Here is a 15,708-nt window from a genome sequence, read left to right as displayed (position 1 = left end):
AAAAAATAACTTGGGCCAGGCATGGTGGTGCACGCCTTTAATCCCAGCACTCGGGAGGCAGAGGCAGGCAGATTTCTGAGTTTGAGGCCAGCCTGGTGTACAAAGTGAGTTCCAGGACAGCCAGGGCTATACAGAGAAACCCTGTCTCGAAAAACCAAATAAATAAGTAAATAATAGTAATAATAATAACTTATTAACTGGGCAGTGGTGTGGTGATACCTTCAATCATAGAACTCAGGAGGCACAGGCAGGCAGATCTGTCTTGAGGTCAAGCCAGCCTGGGCTATAAATATAATGTAAATTCAGGAGAGCCAAGAATACACACAGAAAACCCTATCTGGATAATAACAAAGCAAGCAAACAACGACGAACGAACGTAATAACAAAGCAAGCAAACAACAATGAACGAACGAACGAAAGAAAGAAAGAAAGAAAGAAAGAGAGAAAGAGAGAGAGAGAGAAAGAAAGGAAAGAAAGAAGAGAAGAGAAAAGAGAAAAGAAAAGGGGAAAGAGGGGAAAAAGAAAATTTTGATTCTTGGAGCATTTCATACATATATTCAATGTATTTTAATATATCTACCCCTGCAAACTTCTCTAGACTCAACTAAATTTTATTATTTTTGAGTAAGTGTATTCCTAAGTATCCTACGATAATAAAACCCACCTGAGATTTCAGGAATCATAAAGTAAAATGATCTTATTCTTATTTAAAACAATGTGCTAAGACTGTAGCTAAGTGCCAGAGTGATTATTTAGTATATCTGAAGCCGTAGATTTGTTCTGCTCTGTCCTCCAAAAATTTTCTCTTTAGTTTTTAAAAGTTATTATATGAAATATTAGATATCATTATGTCATTTTCAAATAAAATATATTTTAGCGACTTTATCTTCTCACCTCTGTTACCTGAGTCTGCTCTTGTATCTTCTTCCCCCAAGAGTTTCTCATACATAGTGTGTGTTTACACATGTATTTATTCATGTGTGCACACAGTACATAAAAAAGATTGGATGTTTTATGTTTTATGCCAGCACTTTTTTGTTTGCTTGCTTTTTGAGACGAGGTTTCTCTGTGTAGCCCTGGCCATTCTGGAACTCACTCTGTAAACCAGGGTGGACTCCATTCAGGGATCCACCTGCCTCTGCCTCTGGAGTTCTGGAATTAAAGTGTACCACCAACACCCAGCTACCAGTACCTTTTAAGAAGTCTCTAGAATTTTTCTGTGTAATCCTTTGATAGTTTGCCCTGTGCCTTTGGTCTAGAATCTCATATGCCTCATGCTAAGTGATTCATACCTTACTTGGTTTTCAGGACTCAGCTTGAACATGGCTGTTAGAGAATAGAGGCTAATGGCCTCTGCTTCCCTGCACTGATCACTAATTCTGATAATTTATCTCTGAGACTTTGAACAAAGGAACAGATTTGTTTAGGCTTCTACCACATCTGTAAAATGCTTGACATGTTGTCCAGCTCCCAGGGTTGCTGGGAGTGAGTTAAAGCTTGCATATAAGGTACTTAGCACAAGGCACAGAATACTCAGAGTGCTTCACAAATGTCAACATTCTGTTGTTTCTGTATAGCTCTCCCTCCCTCCCTCGGGAGAGCAGTCAGTGCTCTTACCCTCTGAGCCGTCTCTCCAGCCCCAGCTCTGCTTCTCTAACACACACTTTTCCTTCTCTAATAGTGTGAGTTCTAGAACCAAGAATTGTTGGATTTTAAATTTGCCCTGTCACAAATGTAGAAATATTAGCAGATATTTAGCTATCGTGTGCTCTTGTTATAAATGCTCATTTAATTTACTCACTGTTACCAGTCTTCTAGCACTTCCTACTTGCTTTTGGGACACTTGTACACTTACAGCTCCGTTTTAGAGGCTTAACCTCTGTTTGGTTTGGTTTGGTTTTAAGACAGAGTTTCGCTGTGTAGCCCTGGCTGTCCTGGAGCTCACTCTGTCGACCAGGCTGGCCTCGAACTCAGAGATCCATCTGCCTCTGCCTTCCGAGTGCTGGGATTAAAGGTATGCTTGGTTAAGTGGGAGTTAACCTCTTAAAGATAATGAGAATACTCATTCGTGTGCCTTGAATACTGTTTTGGATGTGGGTATGGTGACATATTTTAGGGCTTTCACACACCTTACCTTATTTGAGCCTCCCAGGATCTGATGGAGTGGACAGAATGACAGCTAACTGGCTGCCTAGGCAAAAGGGGTAGGTTTCAATGCCATGCATGTTCTCTAGGTTAAGTCCTCCATTCACATTATTTATTCCATTTTAGTTGTTATTTTTACCCAGAAAGGTGTTGCTTATTATTCTATTTTGAAACAGAAGAAGCTCAGTCTCAGAAAGGTTAGGCAGCAGAGCCAAGTTCAACCAGCCCATGAACTTTAAAGCCTGAACATAATGCACAAAGTGACGATTTTCTTCACATCAAATTTTCATAGCTAGATACTAGATTTTGTGGTATTCTGTTTAACCAATAATTTTGTTCTTTGAGGAATCTCATTCCCTTGTGTCCTGAAGAAGCTATTGATATCCAGTGCTGTCTGGTTACGAGAGTGAACTTTCATACAAGTACTATAGGAACAATTAATCATAGATTTCTTAGTATCAGTGTTTTGGAGACTGCCAAGAGTGAGTAGGTGTGCTACTCTACTAAGCCCTATGTAGTAGAGTTTGTTGCAGGGCTCTCAAAGTTCTATGAGTTTTTACTCTACTTGCTTTGCAGGTAACCAACCCCTACCCCACCCCCCTTTTTGGTTTTTCAAGACAGGGTTTCTCTGTATAGCCCTGGCTGTCCTAGAACTCACTCTGTAGACCAGGCTGACCTCGAACTCAGAAATCCACCTGGCTTTGCCTCCCAAGTGCTGGGATTAAAGGCGTGTGCTACCACTGCTTGGCCAAAACTATCATTCTTCTTCTTCTTTTTTTTTTTTTTTTTTTTTTTAGGTATTTTCCTCATTTACATTTCCAATGCAAACTATCATTCTTAAACAACCTGTGTTGTGTTGAAAGGAGCCTGAGAAGTTTGGAATCAGAGGAGCTAGAGTTCTTTTTATAAGAGATTAGATACCTTTTGGAAACAGACAGACCTGATTTAAGAAAGACACTGTGTTAGAGTTCTCTAGAATAAACAAAACTTGGGCTGCAGAGATTGCTGATGTAGAAATTTTTAATCCTGATCCGGAGTTTCTACCCTACCTTTGACCATTTATTTAGCTTCCAAATAAAAGACACAGAAGTCTCTGATCATTAACCACTGTTTGCCAGAACACATGTTTTCTAGTACTCCCCAAAGCCCTACTCCTTTCTACTGGAGCAGCCTTGCTCTTGATGTAGGGAAACAAAAACAATTGAGCAGTTCCATCCCCTGCATCTATTTGCCTCTCCTCTTTTACATAGGGCTTAGTAGAGTAGACAGCTCTGAAACTGTGCACTCTTACATTTCTACTCTATCATTTTTCTGTTTATTGATGCTACCATTTTTGGGTAGGGTGAAATAAAAAAGCAGATTGGTACTGAAAGTGGCAGGTATATTACTTTTAATGGGATTGTCTTACCAACAACTTCCTGGTCACATAACATATATAATTATTTTTCTTTGAAACTGCTAACTTTGAAAGACATTGAAGTAAATTAGGCCTTTTCTCAGTTATTAGTATCAAGTGGCTAGATATGAGGCTGAACAATTTTATAGTCTTTCTGTCACCTCTCTAGCTTATCAGTGTGTCCTTAGCTCCTTAAAGGTGCAAATTGCTTGGTGGTGGGTACTCAGTATTTGAATGAATGCAGTTGTGTGTGCTCAATAGGACATTTCCTTACTGGTCCCATATATCTAAATCAGTGTTAGAGATACTGAAATGGTCTTCTGTTTGTTTGTCTCACTGGCTAGCTCTGCTGGCCTAGACCTACCTTTCAAGTGCTGCAATTAAAGGTATGTGCCACCATACCTGGCAAGTTAAATGACTTCAGAAGAGATCACACATGTACTTGAGCACATGTTTCCTCCCCCCCCCCGCCCCCCCCCCGCTCTCTGTGCACACACATACATACATGCATCCACACCACACCACACCACACACACACACACACATTTTAAAAAACTAAAGTTACATTGAAAGAGAAAGAGAGATTCTCTATCATACAGCCTTTCCATTGTGTGTCAGTTAGGAATAACATATTTTAAGTTTAGTGAGGTCTCACAGGCAGTTTTACAATCGTCTACATCCAAACTTGTGTCTGAACTCATTCAGTAGCCAGGTGTTGTGGCACATGCCTCTAATTCCAGCACTGGGAGGCAGAGGTAGGTGGACTAGTGAGTTTGCAGCCAGCTAGGAGATACAAAGTTAGATCTTGGTGGGTAGGGGTTGGGAGCTGCTAGACTTGTATGGGATGGAGTTTCCCATTTAGTGATGGCCAGTGCCATAGGAACAACAGTGGGTTTCAGGAGAAGATTCTTGGCCCCAATCTGTGTAAAATGTGTGCATCTGACAGCTGGTCTATCATTCTATTTTTAAACATAATCTGTGGGATTACAGGGCGGTTTCATTTCTTTTAAAGCTATTCTACATAAGAACAAACTGTTACAATGGTTTTTTCTTTGTAGTGATTTAGAGATTATTTAATATGTAGAGCAAAAAGAAAAAAATCACTACTATTTAATCACTGTGATCCCTTTATCCAAATATTTTATTGTAAAGATAATTTTCAATGTTGACCATATTTATTCCTATTCAATATAAATGCTAAAATGCAGAAAAACTAGAGATAGGAATATTTTTATCAACTATGTCATTAATCGTCATTTTTCTCTGTAGGTAAGGGGAGATACAACAGACCTTCATTATAAGACATTTAAAGCTGATTCCTAACAATATCCACGGAGCACCTATCACTGTTCATTGAAGAGCATTCTGTCCTAGGGACTGATGCTTGTCCATTTACTTTATGCCTCATAAGGATCAGGAAAGGCAAGAGGTGGTGGCCCCGAATTTCATAGGGGAAAACTGAGACATTGAGCAATTTAATAACTTGGCCAAATATCAGAAGCATCAAGCAGTAGAGCCACACTACAGAGGACCTGTCTCACCACAGAGTCTACTTTCTTTCCCCTTATTACAGGCAGCCTCTGCTGCTTTTCAGAAGCAGCTGATTAAGGGGACTGGAATGGATAAGTGTGGGAAGATTAGTGACTCTAACAGCATCTTAAGTTTTAATTCTAGGTATTGTAAAATAGAATTCATATCTAACAGTGTTCATTGTAATTTTGATCTGGAACCATCATTTTCAAATTCTGTTATTTTGATATATGTATGAAAAACTTGGAAGACATGGTTTTCTTCTTTTGTCCTATAAAGAATTAGCATTTAAAATGTTCATTTGTGACAGGCAGTGGTGGTGGACATCTTTAATCCTAGCACTCGGGAGGCAAAGACAGGTGTATCTATGAGTCAAGGCCAGCCTGGCTTACATAATGAGTTCTAGGACAACTAGTTCTACATGGTGAAATGCTGTTTTGGAAAAAAAAGTAAGAAAAGAAAGAAAGGAGGGAGGGAGAGAAGAAAGAATAGAAAAATGCTTATTTGGCAAAGATTCTTGCTTGTTGTTCCCAGAGCATTTACAGTGTTGAAGGGGAAAGTTGGAGCCATTGGAGGTTATTAATTCCTACCTTGTGCCAGTGACATATTTTGGAAAACCCTTGCAAGTAACTTAAAGCTTGTATGATTTTGTTCTTTTAATTGAGATGAATAGATGGCATAATTACAGTACTTATCCATGTTGTACAAATGGCATTGTTTTAGGTAGAAGAGGAAACATTCTGTGTTCCAAGGCAGTGGAGGTTATTAGAAGTAAAGGGACAGACCGGGCGTGGTGGTGCACGGACGCCTTTAATCCCAGCACTTGGGAGGCAGAGGCAGGTGGATTTCTGAGTTCAAGGCCAGCCTGGTCTACAAAGTGAGTTCCAGGACAGCCAGGGCTACACAGAGAAACCCTGTCTCAGGAAAAGAAAAAAAAAAAAAAAGAAGAAGAAGAAGTAAAGGGACAGCATGGAGGATCTGGGAACTTTGGAACTGGCCTTGAGAAAGGAGACAGTACTCTAAACTTAGTCAAGCTCCAGCTACTCAGACATCTGACTCACTTTTTGTTGTTTGGTTTTTGTTTTTTTGTATGTGCCTGATTTGTCACTAATTACACCTTCTTAAGAAATTCTTCTGAATTCATGGTCTTAAATGAATTCACTTTTAAATGATCAGGATTTTTGATAGATGGCAAGATAACTCAGTGAGTAGACGTGCTTGCTGCCAAGCCTGATGACGTGAATTCCATCCCTAGGAATCCACATAGTGGAAGGAGAGAGGTGACTCCACCTAGTTGTCCTCTGACCTCTGTACATGTGCCAGCACACACACAAAGGGTGGGGGCAGGGTAAATGTAATTAAGCATTTTTTGAATGCTTTTAAGGTACACGAATTATGGCATTTTACCAGTGATGTAATTCTAACAGTAATTATATTTAAATAACTTACTGTCACATTTTGTTGCAGGTAAATACCTTCTAGTTATATAGCAAGTTCTCCTTGGTCCATTTAATGTGGTTAAAATGGAATTTAATTAGGCTAATAATAAATGGTTCTCATTACTTCCAATCATTCTACAAGTTCCAACCTGTGATTGTAGGTAGGCTCTGTACCACAGGTTTAAAAAAAAAAAAAAAAAAAAAAAAAGGTGGAGCTGGAGAGATGACTCAGTGGTGTTAAGAGCACTATATGAATAAAATAAATCTTTAAAAAAAAACAGTAGATGCCTTTGGACTGATAAACAAATGGATCAATATGATATATTTTTTTAAATGTATAAATAATTTCTCTTTTCAACTGTAACCAGTGATGGCAAGAAGGACTGTTAATGAAGGATCCTGAAAGGCCTCCAAAGAGGGAAAATGGAGACCAAAGGCCTCTTTGGCCTGTCTTTGACTTGATTCGTCACCTGTAACAGAAGTGTATACCAGATGATGTACTGGCTTCTTAACACTGAATATAATGGCCAAGACATTTACATTTAGTGCATTATGACTACTCTATTTTCTGTTGCTTTCCTTTAAAGAAAAAAAGAAAGAAAGAAAAAGAAATTCAGTCTAGAAAAAGCTGGGCTTGGTTGTTCATGGATTTAATCCTAGCATTCAGGAGACAGGCATGCTATGTCTGTGAGTTCAAGGACAGCTTGATCTACAGAGTTCCAGACCAACCAGAGCTACATATGCCATGTCTATAAATGCATAAGTAAATCAATCAATCTCTCTCTCTCTCTTTCTCTTTTTTAGATTTATTTATTTAGTTATGTACTATATACGAGTACACTGTATGTCTTCGGACATACTAGAAGAGGGCATCAGATCCCTTTAGAGATGGTAGTGAGTCACCATGTGGTTGCTGGCAATTGAACTCAGGACCTCTGGAAGAGCAGTCAATGCTCTTAAGTGCTGAATCATCTCTTCAACCCCAAATATCACTTTCTCATTTGCAAACATGGAATATAAATTACTTATCATAGGTACCCTCTAGTCATTAACACGATAGCTGCTGCACTTGGGTTTGGTTCTTAGTCCACTACATTCTTGTACTAAGCATTATACACCTCTCACAACTCAGCTTAATTTGCACAAGTAAACAATCATAGTTTTTGTCTTACAAACCTTATGCTGAATCTTATATCCAGCCCAACACTTAGCATTCGTGAATTGCTCAACAAATCTCATATTCCTCCACAAGCATTTTCTGGATAGATTGTTTCTATACTTATGCCATGTACATAGTGATCATCTCTTATAAGGATAGCTTCCTAATAACCCTTTGTCCACAGACTCAGGATTATCACTGGGGGAGCCGTCTACTCTTTAACAGCTGGCCTGAGTGATATGGAGATAAAGAAGATAAACTGGGTTTAGTTTATCCATTATATTTTTGTACTTTATTTGAGCATTAGATCATTGTGAATTCTAAATAAAACTCAACCCTAGATGTGTTTATTAGTCTTGTTTGTTTTTTCAGGGAAGCTGAATTAATAGGATGGATGAGTGGATGGGTAGTTGGGTGGATGATTTATCATACTACGTTGGTTTATATGACCATGGAGACTAACAAATTAAAAAAGAAAAATCTACAGGGAGTATTAGCAGACTGGGAACCCATCCTACAGTTAAAGTCTGAAGGCTTTCAGGACAGATAGCCCTGGGAGCTCATGTTCCAGTTTGAATCCAAAGTCAAGTGTTGTGTGATAGAGGGAAAATGTTTGAGAGAGACTACTGCTGCTGGTATTGTTCAATTCAGGCCTGCCACTGATTGAGGCCTATCCACACTGTGGGTCTCCAAATATCTAGGAATCTTATGACCCAAATAGATGCATATGTGTATGCAATACAAATAGATTTTATGATATAAACTCTAGATTTAATGAAGATATTTGCAATATTAACCATTTTTATTTTATTGTGTTGGTGTTTGAACCTTGTACTTCATACATACTAAGTAAGCTCCAGCCCTAGATGATTATTTTGTGCTTTTTAGTGATCGTGTATAATATACCTGTGGCTTTGCCACTGTTGTCACATATATCATCTCAACTGATCATCATATCTCCTATAAGGTTATCAGAGTACAGATACAACTTCACTTATGCAAAGTATCCTCAGCTCTGGACACTGGGAGACTTGCTGGAGATTATGAAGATAGCAAGCAGAGCTGCAGCTTGCATGTGGTCTTCTAACTCCAGCCTCTGGCACTTGTTGCTTGCCTATGTCCTATTTGTCCTTGAGGAAACCTGGAAATAGTCTTGTGACCTTTCTTCTTGTATCCAGTATTCTACTCAAAACCATTTCAGAATAGAAAGGTAACCAGTAATTTATGGACAGAATATAAGGATTTTGTTTTCAGGTGTCATTAATGATACGCTGAGGTTGGCGTGGAGTGGGGTGAGTTTAAGCAATGAAAAGAGTAATGTCAAGCAGTAGTAATCAGAGTAAAAGAGAAGAGTTGTGCCGCAGCTTTCTAGTGCTCTAGGCTGCTGTTTCCGGAGGCTGTGATGAGGAAGGGCACTAGTGAAATGTAATTGAACTGGAGCAAAACCTAGGGCACAGAACAAGCTGTAGAAGCTCATCGGTGCTGAGGCTCCAGCCTCAAGGTTTGATGAAAACAGTCTTTCATGTGTTAGAAGAGTTTTGTTTTATAGATCAAGAGATCTGTTTTCTTGATTCCATTTTTTGTTTGTTTGGGTTTTTTTTTTTAAGATTTTATCTATTATATATAAGTACACTGTAGCTGTCTTCAGGCACACTAGGAGAGGGCATCAGATATTATTACAGATGGTTCTGAGCCACAATATGGTTGCTGGGATTTGAACTCAGGACCTCTGGAAGAGCAATCAGTGCTCTTAACCTCTGAGCCATTTCTATAGCCCTGATTCCAGCTGTTTTTTTTTTTTTTTTTTTTTTTTAAAGGAATCATACCAATGGACTTGTTTTGATAGTTCTGGAATACCTCCCATCCCAGCATTCAGCCCCTTGGGCATCACCAGGGATTATGGAAGAAAGGATAATTAATTAATATGAAATTAATTGGAGGAGCTAAATATTACCCATTCATAGAAGGAATTAAAATTAAAAGAAGTCTTATCAGTACCCAGTATAGTATATAAGAATGGACAGGAAGGTGAGAAGATAGTAACATGTGAAGCTGTCGGGATGCTTTGCTGACCTTGACTGTAATCCAACTGCTGCTACCATATACAAGGAAATTGCCACATCCCTCAAAAAAATAGAAAATTTGTCATTTGTTGGGTAGAAAATCTTCATGAGGGGTAAATTAAGTGAAGTCTCCCCTATGACCCACAGTGTCCTTGAGGTCTCTTACTGTTACCACCAATATGGCACAGTAGTTAATTGTCTCTTAGTTCTTAAAAACTCATGTCCCAAAGGTTCATATTAGCTGTTAGATCTTCAACACTTACTAAGTTCTTTGAAACTTGGCTTATCTCTAAAATGGAGGTGATAAATTTCTAGTCTTCTTAAGAGATTATGATGAGATGCTATACATAAAGCACTTAATATGGCACCAGGGACAACGTAAGGAATCCAGTAAGAATAGAAGAAATTTGGGAGAGAGAAAAGACACATACTTCTTTATGTACAGAAGTATAAAACTTGATAAATTACATTTTCTTTTTTTTTAAATATACATTGTTAAGGGTTCAAGAAGACTTAATTAATTAATTAATTAATTTTTGTTTTTTTGAGACAGGGTTTCTCTGTATAGCCCTGGCTGTCCTGGAACTCTCTTTGTAGACCAGGCTGGTCTTGAACTCAGAAATCCGCCTGCCTCTGCCTCCCGAGTGCTGGGATTAAAGGCGTGCGCCATCACGCCCAGCTAGTCAAGCAGATTTAATTTAAAAACAAAACAAAACAAAACAAAACAAAAAATAACATAGCGTAGAAATCAAGGAGAAAGGACAGATAGTCTAAGAAAAAAGACGACACAAAAGAGGGATGGCCAGCTTGCATCAGGGATCTTGGCTGGAGACCTGCTTTGAATAGGTTTCTTGCAGGTACTTCTTAAATGCTGTGGGGTTTTTCCAGAGCTCCACAGCGTGTGTGTTCAAAAGGGCTATCGATGTTGGGTTCTCCTAGCAGGCTCTGGATAGAGAGCAAGATGGCTGACATCATACAGTGCAGACCACTTATCCTTGAGGGTGTCCAGGCAGATGTTGCCCTGGGTGTCCACGTTGGGGTGGTAGCAGGGTGTGAGGAACTTCACTGTGGGTGCGTTGTAAGGGTAGCCACTGGGGAACTCTAGGGAGAGTTTATACCTCAGGTCTTCATATACGGTGCTGGCTGCTCCGTGGATGGTTCCCCACCCATTTGAACAGGTTGTCTGACTCAGGGAAGACGGAGATTCCTTTGTCACCAGAAGTCATGAGGATCATCAGTTCCTGCAGGCATCGGGCAGCGCCCCCGCAGGGCTTGCAAGGCTCCTTTTCAAACCGCAGCAACGCTGGCAGCAGCTGGGTCGCGGTTTTGCGAGGCCATCCCAGAGGTGCTGGCACCGAGACGAAAGGGCAACTCAATAAATTACATTTTCTACAAGCCAGTCATCGGTGTTAGCCATTCTTCAACCCTGATAGAAGCAGAGATAAATGGTTTTCTCCTTAAGAACCCATAGTATAGCTGATACAGATCTAGAATGATTAAACTATGCTTTCTTTATTTCATACTCATAGTAAGACAGAATATAAGGATTTTAAGTAATTGAAGTCATAAAGTATAGATTGTTTCTCTATACCCTATGTAAGGAATGCTTTTTCTTTCTTTATGGCTCTACCCTACCTGCCTCTTTCCTTCACCTCCTCACATACCCTGAGGTATGGAAGGAGTGGAAGTGGAGTGGAACTCAGGGGTGAAAGGCATTTATATCTGAAGTCAGAAAGCAGAGAGGAACAAATCCTGATGTCCATCTGTCTGACTGGAATGGCACCACCCACACTTAGGACAATCTTCCCTCTTTTTTTAAACTTTTCTGGAAGCCCTCATAGATAAATCCAGAATATAAGGATTTTAAGTAATTGAAGTCATAAAGTATGACTTCCACGGCAAGTCCAGTTAAGATGACAGTGAAAGCCGGCCATGGTGGCTTTAATCCCAGAATTCAGGAGGCAGAGGTGGGAGGATCTCTTGAGATAAAGAATAGCAAGCCTGGTATACACACAGGAAAAACCCAGTCTCCAAAAGGCAAAAACAAACAAACAAACCTTAAAAAACTTTTTGGATTCATTTATTTTATGCACATGACTGTTTTGCCTACTTGTATGTATGTATACCAAGCACACCTGCTCTTGGAAATCTGAAAAGGAAGGGGGTCAAATCCCCTCGGATTTGAGTCACAAACATTGAAAACTGCCATGTGTGTGCTAGAATTGAACTGAGGTCCTTTGTACGAGCAAGAAGTGAGCCGACTCTCCAGCCCAGGGCTGAGACATTGTAACTGTAGATATTTGTATTTTAGACCTATAATTCCATCATCTGCTGTGAACTAGTGATCTCTCTTTCTTTTTTCTTTTTGTATTATTTGTTTTGTTTGTTTTTTCCTTTTTTTGTTTTTGTTTTTTTGTTGTTGGTTTTTGTTGTTGTTTTTTCTGAGACAGGGTTTCTCTGTGTAGTCCTGGCTGTCCTGGAACTCACTCTGTAGACCAGGATGGCCTCGAACTCAGAAATCCGCCTGCCTCTGCCTCCCAAGTGCTGAGATTAAAGGTGTGCACCACCACTGCATGACCTAGTGGTTTCTTTTTGCTCTCCTTACTACCTTGCTCTGCTAATGTGAAGCTAAGCTTAAACATTTGTGGTCATGGCTGGGGGATGATTTAGTGGGTCAAGTATTTGCTATGCAAGCATAAAGACCTGAGTTCAGATACTCTATGAAAGTCAGCTCTTAGGAAATCTAGGCCTGCCATGTATATAATGTAATCCCTGGCTGAATATCAGCAAAAGGAAGAACACGGGCTCAATGGCCAGCCAGGCCAACTAAAACAGCAATCTCAAGGTCCAGTGAAAAGTTTTGTTTTGTTTTTTTGAGGCAGGTTCTTTCTTTGTAGCCTTGTCTGCTGTCCTGGTACTCTTTATGTAGACTGTTTACCTATAGGATTGTAGGCGTGGTATGTATGTATGTATGTATGTATGTATGTATTCATGCTAGTAAGACTGTTTTTAAAACAATAAAGCAATGGTGATAGTATTGAGAACTAAATCCCAACTTACACATGTGTCTGTGTAGCTCATGCCTGTATAGCTCTTCTATCATGTGTACCCCACACCCACAGATACATACAAATATCTATGGTAGATCAAGGGGTTTGCCCCTTTCATTCTTTTTTTTTTTTTGGAAGCAAAAAATGGAAAAGTAGATTCAAGTGTAAATGGACTCTCTAGTCTCTTTGGTGTAGGGCTCCAGGAATTTTTGCTGCTAGTAAGATCCAATTTAATAAAGGTATACCACATATGTTATGGCTAATAGTATATATGTATGTGGATGTTAGTCTTATTTTTCCATCACAGTGCCAGTTCACAGTGTTAGGTGCTGTTAGGTCTAAGTTTCTGTTGTATGGCCTCAGAGAAACTAGGGTCTGTTCTACAACGCAGTTGTTACCATGCTTTTCGGAGGTTGCCTTCGTGATCTGATCATGACTTTCCATTCTTCAATTTGAGTTCTGCATTTTGAAGCTTCGCTTATGTGGGAAATGCTGCCCTCTGCTGGTAGGCTGAAGAACACCCACAATAGTGTGATTAAGTTGATCACTGGGACCTGGCAAAGTTATGGAGTCATAAGTATTTTTTTTTTTTTTTTTTTTTTAGTATCCATGACCTGATCCCAAGACTTATTCATTTGAAAATTATTCAGTAGGCATTAGAAAAGATACATATGCAGAAGCTTTCATTGTATGGTACTTACTGTCTGTAAGTACAAAAGATATTACCAAGCTGTTGACCACTGCTTAATTATATGTCTGCACAGAGCAGCTGTCAAATGTGGCCAGGCAAAGCACAGCATAGCAGAATGCAAACACCACGAAATAACCCCCAAGCAGAACACAGAAATTGCAACATTGAAAGATCTATCTCATATAGTACAGGGCTAACTAACCTCTTATTCACAAACTGAGTTGTTAGAAGTAGAGATGAGGGCTGGAGAGATGGCTCAGTGGTTAAGAGCAGGACCTTCTGCTCTTCTGAAGGTCCTGAGTTCAAATCCCAGCAACCATATGGTGGCTCACAACCATCTGTAATGAGATCTGATGCCCTCTCCTCGTGTGCCTGAAGACAGCTACAGTGCACTTACATATAACAGTAAATAAATCTTAAAATTTTTTTTTCATAAAGTAGAAATGAATTCCTTGGATATTATTACTGTTAGTGAAGAGTTGGGGAAAGGGACTACCCAAATGACTGACAGCCCAGCTAAAGTCTAGAATGCGAGTGTGTAGGGAGACTGGACAATGTGTGGTAGTCTGGTTTCTTACCTCATTTCCCCATCTTGGCTATTCCTCTAAAGTTGTGTCATTGTTATGCATTCATCTTTGAGAGAAAGGGCGAATACTCTTGAGCTTTGGATACGTACAGTTTAACTGCCAGAACTGTAAAACATATCCATTTTTTCCAAAGTAAAATAAAATAATCACACTATTTGCCAGTCTAATGAGTGGTTTATGGTTCCCTCTTATCGCCACCCCCCTCCCCGCCCCGTGTGTGTGTGTGTGTGTGTGTGTGTGTGTGTGTGTGTATGTATGTGTTTACTGTAAGGTAAACCTAGGTACCCTACCACTCAGCTACATTCCTAACTAGAGAAACAGTTGGTAATAGCTGAAAATGACTTTTTCATTGTATACACACTAATTTTTTTAAAAAGAATTTTATTTATTTATTTATTTATTTTGTTTTGTTTTTCAAAACAGGGTTTCTCTGTGTAGCTCTGGCTGTCCTGGAACTCACTTTGTAGACCAGGCTGGCCTTGAACTCAGAAATCCGCCTGTCTCTGCCTCCCAAGTGCTGGGATTATAGGCGTGCGCCACCACTGCCTGGCAAGAAATTTATTTTTAATTACATGCACGTTTATTTTTGCGTGAAAGTGATGGGGCCCTGGGATGCCAGAAGAGATCTCCTGGAGCTAGAGTTAAAAATGGCTGTGAGCCATCTAATGTGTGTACTGAGAACCCAACTTAGGTCCTCGGGAAGAAGAACAAGTTCTCTTGAGCTACTCAGCCATCTTTACAGGCCTGACAAACCCATCTTTTGTAAGAGATCATTCCATGGACACATTCTTTGTCCATTAGTGATTTTGTGTATCTTTTTCTTACTGATTTATAGGAACTCTTTATGTTTAATAAATATGTCTACAAACATCTGTGTTTAAACCTATGTGCTTCTTGGAGGTTAAACATTAATAGAAGGGTAATTACAACTTGCTTTCCTCAGTGGTACATGGAATTCATGTTATACTTTCTCCCACTTTCTTCTTCTCATTCTTCTATACTTCAGTTTTCTTTGTGTGTAATTAGTTCTTTTATATATCAAAAAATTTCTATTTAATGAGTTAGCAAGATTTTTTTTTTGAAAAAATGCCTCTCTACCCCAGAAAGGTTAAAAATCGAAACAATATGCCCATTTGTTCATGATTTTTTTTTTTATTTTTTGGTAGACTTGGAAACAGGTCACCTTTTATCTCAGTAGCTCACTCACTGCTGTTTTTTTTTTTAATTTTCCTTATGAAAGCATTTATTTGAAAATCAACTGTTTAATTTTTTTATTAGGTATTTATTTCATTTACATTTCTAATGCTATCCGAAAAGTCCCCCACCCACTCCCCCACCCACTTCTTGGCCCTGGCGTTCACCTGTACTGAGGCAAATAAAGTTTGCACGACCAATGGGCCTCTCCTTCCACTGATGGCCCGCTAGGCCATCTTCTGTTACATATGCAGCTAGAAACACGAGCTCTGAGGGGTACTGGGTAGTTCATATTGTTGTTCCACCTATAGGGTTGCAGACCCCTTTAGCTCCTTGGTTACTTTCTCTAGCTCCTCCGTTGGGGGCCCTGTGATCCATCCAATAGCTGACTGTGAGCATCCACTTCTGTGTTTGCTAGGCCCCGGCATAGTCTCACAAGAGACAGCTATATCTG

The 15,708-nt window shown here is 39.5% G+C and overlaps 1 protein-coding gene and 1 pseudogene across 3 annotated transcripts in view; one reads left to right on the top strand and one right to left on the bottom strand.

Moving 5' to 3' along the window:
* Nr6a1 (nuclear receptor subfamily 6 group A member 1) overlaps nt 1-15,708 on the top strand; it is a 193,153-nt gene that overhangs the window by 105,475 nt on the left and 71,970 nt on the right. The gene's annotated exons all lie outside the window — the stretch shown is intronic.
* LOC110312390 lies at nt 10,516-11,070 on the bottom strand (annotated as a pseudogene).

Source organism: Mus caroli, chromosome 2, assembly GCF_900094665.2.
Source record: "Mus caroli chromosome 2, CAROLI_EIJ_v1.1, whole genome shotgun sequence".
NCBI lineage: Eukaryota > Metazoa > Chordata > Mammalia > Rodentia > Muridae > Mus > Mus caroli.
This window is presented reverse-complemented; position numbering and strand designations above follow the sequence as displayed.